We start from the raw sequence: 11,893 nt of genomic DNA, 5'->3' as shown, positions 1-11,893 counted from the left end.
CAACACAGCAACTTCTATGACTTTGGACACACCACTTTTTCTGTTTCCTGCTATTTAACATGATGAAATTTTCTTAAAACTCATTCCAATCCATAATTCTTAGAAATCAACATGGAAAAGTTCATGTTATCAGCTTTGTTTTTTTGTTAGTTTGTTTGTTTGTTTTGTTTTGTTTTTATGGGAGAGAGGATCCCACTGTCATGAGATCCTGAGATCCAGAAGAAACAAAAAAGGTGGCTCATGAAAGGACAAAAGTCCTGATAAAGAAAAGTAGGAGAAAGAAATAAAAGGTAGAATAGGGCCATAGTGGTGCTGCAAGCCTCTAATCCCAGCATTCTGGAGGCTGGGGCAGACAGAGCTATGTGTATTTGAGGCTAGCTAGTTCCATACATACAAAGTTCCAGACCAGCCAGGCCTATGTGGTAAGACCCTGTTTCACAAAGGAAAATAAAAAGGAGGAAGAAGAGGAGAAAGAGGAAGAGGAGGAGAGGGGGAGGAGGAGAAATAAATACAAAGATGCCAAAGAGAAGCTGTGAGTGTTTAGGGGGAGGATGCACCCAGCAGGAGCCTGTCTGGCATCTCTGTGACTCTGACCACTGGTGACGGTTCCTTAATGGCTTCTGGTGGCTGTGTCTTGGAAGTTCTGCACCCACTATAATTCCTGCACAGGTTGGAGACAGAACGGGCACCAGCCCACTTCAAGGAAAGCCAGCCATCTGTAGGAACAAGTTAGAGTCCTAGTGTTGAAACTTAATCTTCTCTTCCCCTCGGGGCTCTAAAAAATGGAAGATGAGAGGTCCGTACATATAGCCATCTGCCACAAAGCATTTCTTGACACCCAACTCCCTTCAAATAGATGAAATACTTTGTGCTTCTTGGCAGAATGATGTTATTCCAATGTGCACGTATAACTCACTCCCACGCTATGGGACGAATTGCTTCCAACTGAATCATAGAAAAGGCTGGTGACATTGCTGTGGCTGGACTTTGTATGTGTAGGGCGGACATCAAAACCCTATCTGCCATAGCTCTCCCTAGAATATGGTGACAAATCACCTGATAATTAAATATCCTCTTCAGGGTACCATGGTTATTTTAATGAGGGCAAAACTCATCATAACAGATTGTTAATCTGAGCTGGGGTTCTTTTTTTTTTTTTTTTTTTTTTTTTTTTTTTCCCTTTGTTTCATTTCCAAAGATTTTTATTGCTATAAGATATTTGGTTATACTTCTTATTAGGCTGATAAGTTTTGAATTGCTTTTCATTTTATTATCACATTAGTTCCTTCTTAATGGTTTTACTGGAACTCAGAAGTCTCCTGAGTTTTAATAACCTCTCTTTTTCAGTACTTGTAGTGATGGAATTAATTGTATAGAATCATGATCCTTCACTGACTGTGTCACTGGGCCAAAAAAAGGAAATTCAATAAGAAGAATTGGACCTTGAAGAGTGATTAACGATTCATCCTACTGTAGGGTCTCACTCGAAGACTTTCATTGCCTTTGTAGTGGCAGAAATTCCCTTCTCTGTACGTTAAGAAATTTCACTCAGACTAAGTACTTCAGAAATCTCTGACATGGGGACCGGCACAATGAACTGTTTAGGCATCAGTGAAATTATTTTTAACATATGAAAGGACTCCTCTTACTTACATAGGAATGACCTCTTTGTTGCTGGCTTTGTTTAATGAATGGTAACAATAGTATGCATGGGAGGAAATTACCATGTTATAGAATCAGTAACCAAAGTTTCTTTGAGTCTTATTTCCCTGCTAATTTTCCTTGCTCCACGGTGATAGCAATCTTCCCAAGAATAAATACCTACTAATTAGAATACTGAGGTCAAATCTTCTCTTTACTAAATCACAATTTAATTAATATGAATTCATGTTGAAAGAACAAATGTCAGCTGTAACAGGCTCTAAAAGAACATAAAATTTACATAATTTCTTGGATATCGTCAAACAATCAAAGTATCAAGTGGAAATAGTCAAGCTTTCCAAAAAGAACAAACAATTAAACACCAGGTTACAGGAAAAAGACTTGGGCAAATTAAAATTATAGCTACCAAATATATCATCATCAAGCAAATGAATATTTTTAATAATTATAAACCTTTACTTTTGCCAGTATATAACTAGATAGACAGACAGATAGACAGATGGATGGATGGTAAGTAGGTGCTTCAGAGAACATATCTCCAGCAGCGACAAATGAGAACATTACCTCATGTCAAAATCTCACTTCTAAATCTAACCCATAATGGACGCCCTGTAAGTTCTACTAAGTGAGTGGGCTGTCTTTTTAATGGATTAAATAGGATAAAAGGAACAGAGACCATCAAAAATAACCCCTTGGTCTGAAAAAACTGAAAGTTTTGCATGCAGTCAATTATTAACGAAGTTTATCTTCCAGGATTTGAATTATTTCTAAAGGTAAGTAAGTAAGCAAAGTATTAAAGTGAGAACCAAATTAAAACACAATTGTTAACATCTTCAAAAGCACACATAGCCAAATGGCTTCACTAGTGGATTTTACAAAATGCAAAGAATAATTAACTTGAATACCTTAAATTTTCTACAAAATAAGCATCAAGAATATCAAAAGGGCCAGGCGGGGCAGCTTCTGCCTGTAATCCCAACCCTTGGGAGGCTGAAGGCATCAGAGTACATACTGAGTTCCAGGAAAGCATGGACTGCAGAGTGAACCTGTGTTTCATGAAACAAAACAGAAGAATATGAAGGAAGAGGGAGCCTTCCCAAGCTCATTCTGAATCCAACATTATCCTAATACCAACAGCAAAGTCATCATGAGAATAGAAAACTACACAGCACCGTCCTTTATGACTACAGATCCTAGGCTAAGCACTAGAATGCAGCAATGTGTTACAATTGCCCACCATAACCAAGTGAGATCTATCCTAGCAGCAAAAGACTGATCCAATATGGGAAAATCTACTGAAGTGATGCATCATAGTGACAGAATCGGTTGGGGGGGATCTAGGAAACACACACACATATGTGGCACTTCATAGCATCCGACAGCATTTCATAATAACAACGTTTAACAAACTACCTGGATAAAGACTGTACCAATCAGCAGAGAAGGCCCCATATATACTGCAACTGAAGAAATCCTGAGAGGATTTGGCTACTAAAACCATACAGTACTGGTAAAAACAATCTCGGCTTGTGGCAATCCTCCTGACACCCAAACTGTTGGTATCATAGCATGTGCCAGCATATGCTACCTCACCAGTTGGTCTTTAACACAGGTAAATTCACAGTGACTCAGTTGAGTGAGAAGTCAGAAGGAAAAAAAAGAAAAAAAAAGTCTTTACTTCACACCTTACTCTATAAACAAGAATTAATCCAATGTGAAACACAGGATCATACACCTAAGTGCAAAACTAAAGGTATAAAACTGAAATTAAATATATCAGAAAAAGCCCTGTGACTTTGACAAAGCTTTCTTAGCCACACCAAAGCACAATTCACTTATTTCAAAAACTTAATTAAATTGAACTTTATCAAAATTTAAAACTCCTACTCTTCAAAAGACACTGTTAAGTGATTAAAAAGAAAGGAAGGAAGGGAGGGAGGGAAGGAAGGAAGGAAGGAAAGAAGGAAGGAAGGAAGACCATAGACTAGGAGAAATATTAGCAAAACACAGCCTGATAAAGAATTCGTGTTCTGTTTTTTTCTCTTCTGGTCCCAGGCACTGACAGAGCCTCAGGTTACCATGCAAACATAGCCAAGTCCAAGAACCACATACACAACCGGTCCCGCAAATGGCACAGAAACACCAGTCACACAGATAGAAATCTCTTAAAAAGGCTAACCCCAAGTTCCTGACGAACATGCATTTTGCCAAGAATCACAACAAGAAAGGCCTCAAGAAGATGCAGGCAAATAACACAACGCGTTGTGCATGAGTGCGCACGCAGAGGCCATTAAGGCCCTTGTGAAGCCTAAGGCCGTTAAGCCCAAGATGTCAAAGGGCCCCAGCCTCAAACTCAGCCATCTTGCTTTTGCCGTTCACCTCAAGTCTCCGAAGCAGATTCGAAGCTACATGGCCAAGGGTCACAGGCTCTGCCAACAAAAGCCCAAGGTTTAAACCCAGGTAGAGGCTGTAGCTCCAGCTAAGGCCCAAGCTTCAGCCACAGCTCAGGCGTCCAAAGATGCTCAGGCCCCTGTAAAAGCCCCATAGAAAAGACTTCAGCCAGCTGGTGTGGTGGCTCACGCCTTTAATCCCAGCACTCGGGAGACAGAGGCAGGCAGATCGCTGTGAGTTCGAGGCCAGCCTGGTCTACAAAGTGAGTCCAGGACGGCCAAGGCTACACAGAGAAACCCTGTCTCAAAAAAAAAAAAAAAAAAGAAAGAAAAAAAAAAAGAAAGAAAGAAAAAAACAAAGAAAGAAAGAAAAGAAAAGGCTTCTGTCAATATGAAGACAGATGGAGTAGTGTGACACATCTACCTACACACTATTTACAGATGACCAGTGTCCTGTGCTGTCCTTACTAATAAACCCAAGGCAAAAGAGGGGGAAAAAAAAAGTTAAATGTTAAGAAAGAAAAAAAGTGTTCTAATTAAAGACCCATAAAAGCCCAATAAGAAATAAACAATCTAAAATGTTAACAAGAAAAGGGCTTTGTCGTCACTTACCAAGAAACTGGGACAGAGGGGAAGGCATCCTATTGGGACTCTAAATGAGAGACGCATGGGAGAATAGCAAAATAAAAGGATACAGAAGGTCCTAGAAACCTACAAGTAGAACAATATGATAGGCAGATTTGGGCCCAGGGGTCCCGCTCAAACTAAGGCACCAGCCAAGGACAATACAGGAGGTAAACTTTAAACCTCTTCCCAGATCTAGCCAATGGTCAGAATATTCTCCACAGTTGAGTGGAGAGTGGGATATGACTTTCTCACGTACTCTGGTGCCTCACATTTGACCATGTCCCCTGGAGGGGGAGACCTGGTGGCACTCAGAGGAAGGACAGCAGGTAGCCAAGAAGAGACTTGATACCCTATGAGCATATACAGGAGGAGGTGATCCCCCTCAGGAACAGTCATAGAAGAGGGGAATAATGGGAAAATTGGGGGGGTGGGGAGGAATGGGAGGATACAAGGGATGGGATAAACATTGAGATGTAACAAGAATAAATTAATAAAAAAAAATTTTTTTTAAATAAAAAAAAAAAAAGAAAAGGGCTTTGTGTAGCTATTTCCCTGGAGGCAGCAAAGCATATGAGATGCTGTTGCACTGCACAGTGTATGTCACAAGCAGCCAGTAGAACACACCAGGAGGGAGGAGCCAGGAGAGCTGAGACGGGGAGCACCTGGCACTCTCCCAGGCTGGCGGCACACTCTGCAGCTTGCCTATAAAGTGGGCCCATCCTGAGCCACCCTGCTCACAGTTGTTTTGTTTTTAATCATCAAAAGAGGACAAGAAGGGCTGGAGAGATGGCTCAGAGGTTAAAGCACTCACTGTTCCTCCAAAGGTCCTGAGTTCAATTCCCAGCAACCACATGGTGGTTCCCAACCATCTATAATGTGATCTGATGCCATCTTCTGGCCTATAGGTGTACATGCAGGCAGAACACTCTATACATAATAAATAAATCTTTAAAAAAAGAAAAAAGAAAAGAAAATGAATCTCTTGCTAGTAATGAGGAGGTCAGCAAGGTGGGGCACACCCACACAATGGACCCTGCTTCATAACAGGAATCTCAGATGCATGAACCCAAAGAGCAGCCAGTCCAACGAGCTCATCTCTGTGATGTCACTCATGCGACATTCTGTACCCTAATTGTGGTGATAATCACAGGACTCTGGACTGTCAAAACTCACAGCACTGTGAACTAAAAGGTGTGAATTCTTTCCATGTAAATTAGAGCTGAAATGTAAAGGGTACGGCTTTTATATTTTACCACAAATGTCTTCAAATATGAGGTTACATTTCTGTAGTGTTTATATATGTTGCCATTATCAGTCTCTGAGCAGATGATATTCCAATTTCTTAGGATGGACTATCAGTTTTTCTGAACAAAGAAATGAAGACTGACAGAGAAATATCAAGCTTGCTTTGAAATCCCCTCCTGCTGTGGGAAAAAGAATGTTCCGAAATTGCAAATCACTGTCCTCCGTTTCCCTTCACATGCAAGCTGAGCATAAAGCCTTCTTTCTTGTTTGTGTTCTGGCAACAGTCGTTTGCTTTGGGGAGAGGCCTCAGCATAATTCATCTGAATTGTTTCCTGCTTGCTAGCAGTTTGCAGGATCTGGCCAGTAGTCATGTGGACGATCTGAAAATGTGGCTTATTGATATCAGTCTGGACATAATCTGCCATATTTGATAGCAAAGTGATTCTTTCTGCTTGAAATAAAAAAGCGAGACCATCTGTTTTCCCAGAAGCTCTCCCTATGAAGGATCAAATTGCATGTCTTAAGTGGCACCAAATTTTTAAAAAGAAAGAAAGAGAGAAATATTCACCAAACAATTGAAAGTACAAAATCCCCGCGGGTGAGCCAATTGACCACGCTGAGTAAAATATGAATCTACTGCACACTTATCTCATCCAGGGAAGTGCTGAGCATCTGAGCAGCTACTCTCGCTTCTCAGCACTAATGGGTGGAAATGTTTTTCTTTCATTTACTGAAAACAACAGAGATGCTGCATCAGCAGACAGGCCACGACACAGAACACACACCGAAAGCTAGATGCCGCCTAGCAAACCGTGAGCAAAACAAAGAGCCTTCATTAGGGCCTGAATTTTGCAGTCTACAGTTCAATTCTGAAAAAGTAAATTGTGGAAGGAAAATGCCTCCACCAAGGACAGAAAGAGTGCGTGGCACACACAGTGACACGGAGGACCAGAGGTCTTAGGCACACACAGTGACAGGGAAGACCAAAGGTCTTAGGCACGCACAGTGACAGGGAGGACCAAATGTCTTAGGCACACACAGTGACAGGGAGGACCAAATGTCTTAGGCACACACAGTGACAGGGAGGACCAAAGGTCTTAGGCATGCACAGTGAAGCAACAACTAGCTAAATGTCAGAGACTGGAAGATAAAAGCAGCTTGATTTTCCTTTGGGTGGAAAACTGTTAAGTGGAAAAGAATTGGTTACATGGGAATAAAAGCATGTGGGACTCATGATAAAATTATCTGGGCTCCAACAGCCTTCAGTTGACCCACTCCTGAGTTCTGTAACCCACAGCACACGTAGCCTCCAGCCTGCTCTACTCAATGCCTGCAGTTCTCCTCAGGACAAAGCCCGTGGTCCTGGCATCTCCAACATCCCATAGTCTCCACTGTAACTTGGGCTTCACTGTCACCACTTTCTGCAATGTCCTTGTCAGATAACCGCACCTCAAAACGCCCTACCTGGCCTCAGCATGTTTCTAGAACCTCGGTGCAAGTCTCCATGACTGCCCGCCCCCCCCCTCAATCTCACATCTATCATGTCTGACAAGAGATAAGGCTCTCAAGTTCTGCTGCCAGCTTAAGATGTACCCTGGACACTCCTGAGCTGCAGCTGCCGCTTGTGTGCCTTGGAGAATGCGGCTGGGGACGCACTAGCCTAGGCAGCTGTTTTTGAGCATCTTCTGTGATGCCCTTCTCCGTTCATGTTCCCTCCACTCAAGTTTGTATTTCCCAAGTTAGAGCCTTTGATGTGTGGAGTCTTGACATCAGGGCATTCCTCCTATCGGCCCAATGCAAAGTGAACAGTTCCTCTCCAATGGTGCTTATATTCATTGTTTTCCTATGGCTGTAATAAACAAACAAACAAACAAAAACAAAAACACATAGCCAAGGTAAGTTATAGAAGGATTTATAGGGGCTCATGGCTTCAGAAGGATAAGACTCCATTTGTGGGTCAGGCATAGAAGCTGGAGCAAGGGTCTGAGGTTTCACATTCTTGAATGGCAAAGCAGGAAGCAGAAGACAAAGCAGAAAATGTGTGAGCCTGGATTCTCAAAGCCTGCACCCCAGTGACGTTCGCACTTCCCCCATCTAGGCCACATCCTGTAAACCTCTCAAGTGTTCCAATGTCCAGTGGTATGGACCCACATTCTCATTCAAAACAGCGCAGTGCTAATCTCCAAATACAGCTGATTCCCTACTTATCGTGTCCCCGACTGTACACTCACTGAAACCTCTTCCTCGCCGTCTACACATCTTCCCATCTTTCTCCTCCATTTGCTGCTCCTTCTCTTCGTCGACCTAGATAAGGAAGGCACAACAGCCACCCCAAAGTCTGCACGCTATCCCGTCCCAAGATGTCCTCAGCTAGTCAGCCTATTCCCTTTTCATTTATCCTAGGGGAGAAGCCTCTGGTGAAACCAACTCTGTCGGGACTTCGGCCTCCAGAGATGAGGAGAAGTTCCTGTTGTCTAAGCCTCAGTCTGTGTGTGTGTGTTGTCATTCTAGCTCCAGCTAATAGAGACATGTGCATGCAACGTTAGTTTTCTAACATGGGTGATGTTTTTGCATTGGAGTGTCTGAGAGTGGGGGAAAACTGTAATGCAGTTCTGTTCTTAGAAGATCCCGCTTCGATAACCTTAGTTAAAGTGGGTAGAAGAAATCTGTTAGATCTGCAGCTTTCTCCTTCAGGCATATGCCTTCGATCAAGGACCACCCTTTGCCTACCAAAGAGAAGCCTGATTCAAAGAGGCTCAGGACCCAAGCTTGGGAGCTGCTCGGATGCTGCTAATATCTGAGCTCATGCTGTCAAAGGGATTGGCTCACAGCAGCAGTGCCTTCCCCATGCCCTGGCCAAGAAGTACAGATAAGAAAAGGACGTGTGTGTCTTTACTGCCAGCCAGAATTTAGAGATTGAGCAGTTGAGTGTGCCTCGCCAAACGTTGTCGCTGACTCCGTGCCTTAGTTTATCCAAAAGAAAAATGCCATGTCTACACTGCAGAGTTGATAGGATAATTTAATTCTTTCCCCCTTTTTCTGCAACAAGGTGTCATGTAATCTAGGCTGCCCTTGAATTTACTATGTAGCTGAGTCTGACCTTGAACTCCTGACCCTCAGCTTTCATCTGCTAAGTGTAGAATTACAAGTGTGCCACCACACCTGTGACATTTTCCTATGTGTGTAAGGCCTGTGGTGGACAGGTGACGTATGACAGCAGTCACCATCAGAGTTCCTCAGTCACGGGCTTCTCATCACAGCTCTGCCTTCCTGAGCTGCCATGGGTATGCAATGCGCTAAATGGGAACCACAGACGTCAAGAACCTGACATTGCTCAGTAACAAATTAACGTTTTCCAGTCTCAACAAAATTAAACTTATGTTAGATTCTTTGAAAAAATATAAATACCTTTGAAGATAGCATTAAGTAATCTAAATCTAATACTTAAGTGGATATGTGAACAAAAGGCCACTGATAAAATGATCTTTTTAAAAAATATATTTATTATGTATACAGTATTATGCCTGCATGTACTGCATGCCAGAAGAGGGCACCAGATCCCATTGTGGATGGTTGTGAACCACCATGTGGTTGCTGGGAATTGAACTCATGACCTCTGGAAGAGCAGTCAGTGCTCTTAACCACTGAGCCCTCTCCAGCCCCTAAAATGATCTTTAACAAGCTAGGGACCATGCGGAGATGGAGGGTAGAGGGAAAGATCACAAACAAGCAGCTTTGCCTGCCTTGTCATTTTGCCAACTGCTACTTACAGGGATTTAGTCCAAAGCATTCTACCACACCATCATCCTGTTAACTGTTCTCTCTGTCTCTCTGTCTCTCTGTCTGTCTGTCTGTCTGTCTGTCTGTCTGTCTCTCTCTCTCTCTCTCTCTCTCTCTCTCTCTCTCTCTCTCTCTCTCACGCATGTGCGCGCGCACACACACACACCAGAGTTGAATTCAAAGCAATTCCTACAAGACCCAACTTCCTAATGTATCCAGCAAATTGCAGACATGTGTACAGTTTTCTGAGACCAATCTGGAGCTTCGTTTTTCACATCGGTTTGGACCTGCTGCTTATTTCCCATTCGGCAATATGACGAGAGAGAGAGAGAGAGAGAGAGAGAGAGAGAGAGAGAGAGAGAGAGAGAGAGAGAGAGAAGGAAAAAAAAAAAAAAACCTCAATGTCTCCCTTCCACCCTTGGATTAAACCCGGAGATCAATGAGCCATTGTTTGATCAATCCTTCCTGGAAAATGTTCACACCATAATATTAAATTAGAAAAATAAGACATCTAATTTCCCCACCTATAAAAGTTATATGGCGCTTTTGTTCATGTTCAATTTGCATCAGTTCATTGAGTCACAAGTGTGCCGCTTCCAAGAGACTCATAAGGTGTCATTATTACAGAACACCTCGCTCTGAAGGAAGGTGTCCCCCGAAGAGGGCTCTCAAACCCCTAGAGGTTCCAAGCTGAGAGCCATTATTGTGTTATTTAGATGCAGCTGCCCTCTCATTTATATAAATACCCACCTTCCTACTTAAGTATATGGTCCATGATATCTTTAGGGATAATAAGTTCCCTGTGCTTATGCCTATTTTGGCAAGTGGTATTTTCACTGGGTCTAAAAATTACCTGGTTTTATAAATGGAGTCCTGCAAGAAAAAGTTCACTCAGTCTGAGCAAAGAAGGGCAGACGGGCTGTTTGTTCCCAAGGGCCTGTGGCCCTGTGGTCCTCCTCCCATTTGGGACCATAGCATGCTCAGAAGTCTGTTGCCTTGTCCTTCCAATGAGCACTTCCAATGTTCCTCTGGCTTCAGCCCCTAGCCTTTAACTCTGACCCCTCTGGCCAGTCTTCAAGTTCCCTAGTCTAGCATGGACTCGAAGTGGCTGCTTGCTCCTTTCTGCCAGCAAACAGTCCACCTGCCAACAGTGCACAGATTCACATAGTCCTGTTCCGACCAACTTCGGGAGGTTTGCTTTCTTGACAAGGATGGGAGTGGACAGTGTCCCTTAAGACAAGATGAGGAACCACTAGTGACCTATACTGACAAGAGGTCTCAAGAGCTGTGTCCATGGACCACAAAAGGCTGTGTGAGTTAAGGCCTTTGTCACCAAACCTGATGATCTGAGATTGATTCCTAGGATCCACATGGTAGAAGAGAAGTGATTCCCACAAGTTGTCCTCTGACCTCCACATGTGTGCACAGGTTAACTCCCTACTCCCCTGCCCCATGTGTGTGCACGCACACACACACACACACACACACACACACACACACACTGTGAAAGACATTTTTTAAATGAGCTCTGTCCACTCTAGCTTAACCCCTCTCTAAATGTTAGAGCCCAGCTTCCCTGAGCTCCACACTTCATGGCTGCTCTGGTATAGTTTAATTCCACTCATCCTCACCCCAATATTCTGATCATTTTGTTTTGCAAAATTACAGTGAAAACCAGCCATGCGCAACCTACATCTGTGGGGATAGGAACTTTTGCCAAAATCACACTCCACCTTATCATACTGACTTTAGAGGTCTGTTCCAATGATTCAGGAGGCCCTCTGAAGGATGCAAACCCCTGTCACTTCGGTTCATCTTGGGACTCAGGCGTGCTGTGAGCATCGCTTCTGCAACATTCCCCACTGAGTGGCGGCCCAGCCTCTGTTTTCTGCCTACAAGAAGGAATTTCCTGGGCAGGGCAAGCCTAACTCAGGTGACCTCACAAAGCACATTTCTTACTGCGCTTGGACTCCTTGTCTACATCTTCCCAAGGAGCCTCAATGTTCCCAAGAGCCGATCAGCACAGCCTAATGCTTGGGTTGGATGAGCACACTGGGGAGCTCACACTCATTAGCGAGGACCCCTTGGACCAAAATATGTATGAGCGAGGAGTGACAACTAGGCCTTGCACGTGCTAGGTGAGAGCTCTCACAAGAGGTTCGCCCCAGAAGCCAGTCTGTCTTCTTTAG

This window comes from Acomys russatus, chromosome 9 (assembly GCF_903995435.1).
Source record: "Acomys russatus chromosome 9, mAcoRus1.1, whole genome shotgun sequence".
NCBI lineage: Eukaryota > Metazoa > Chordata > Mammalia > Rodentia > Muridae > Acomys > Acomys russatus.
This window is presented reverse-complemented; position numbering follows the sequence as displayed.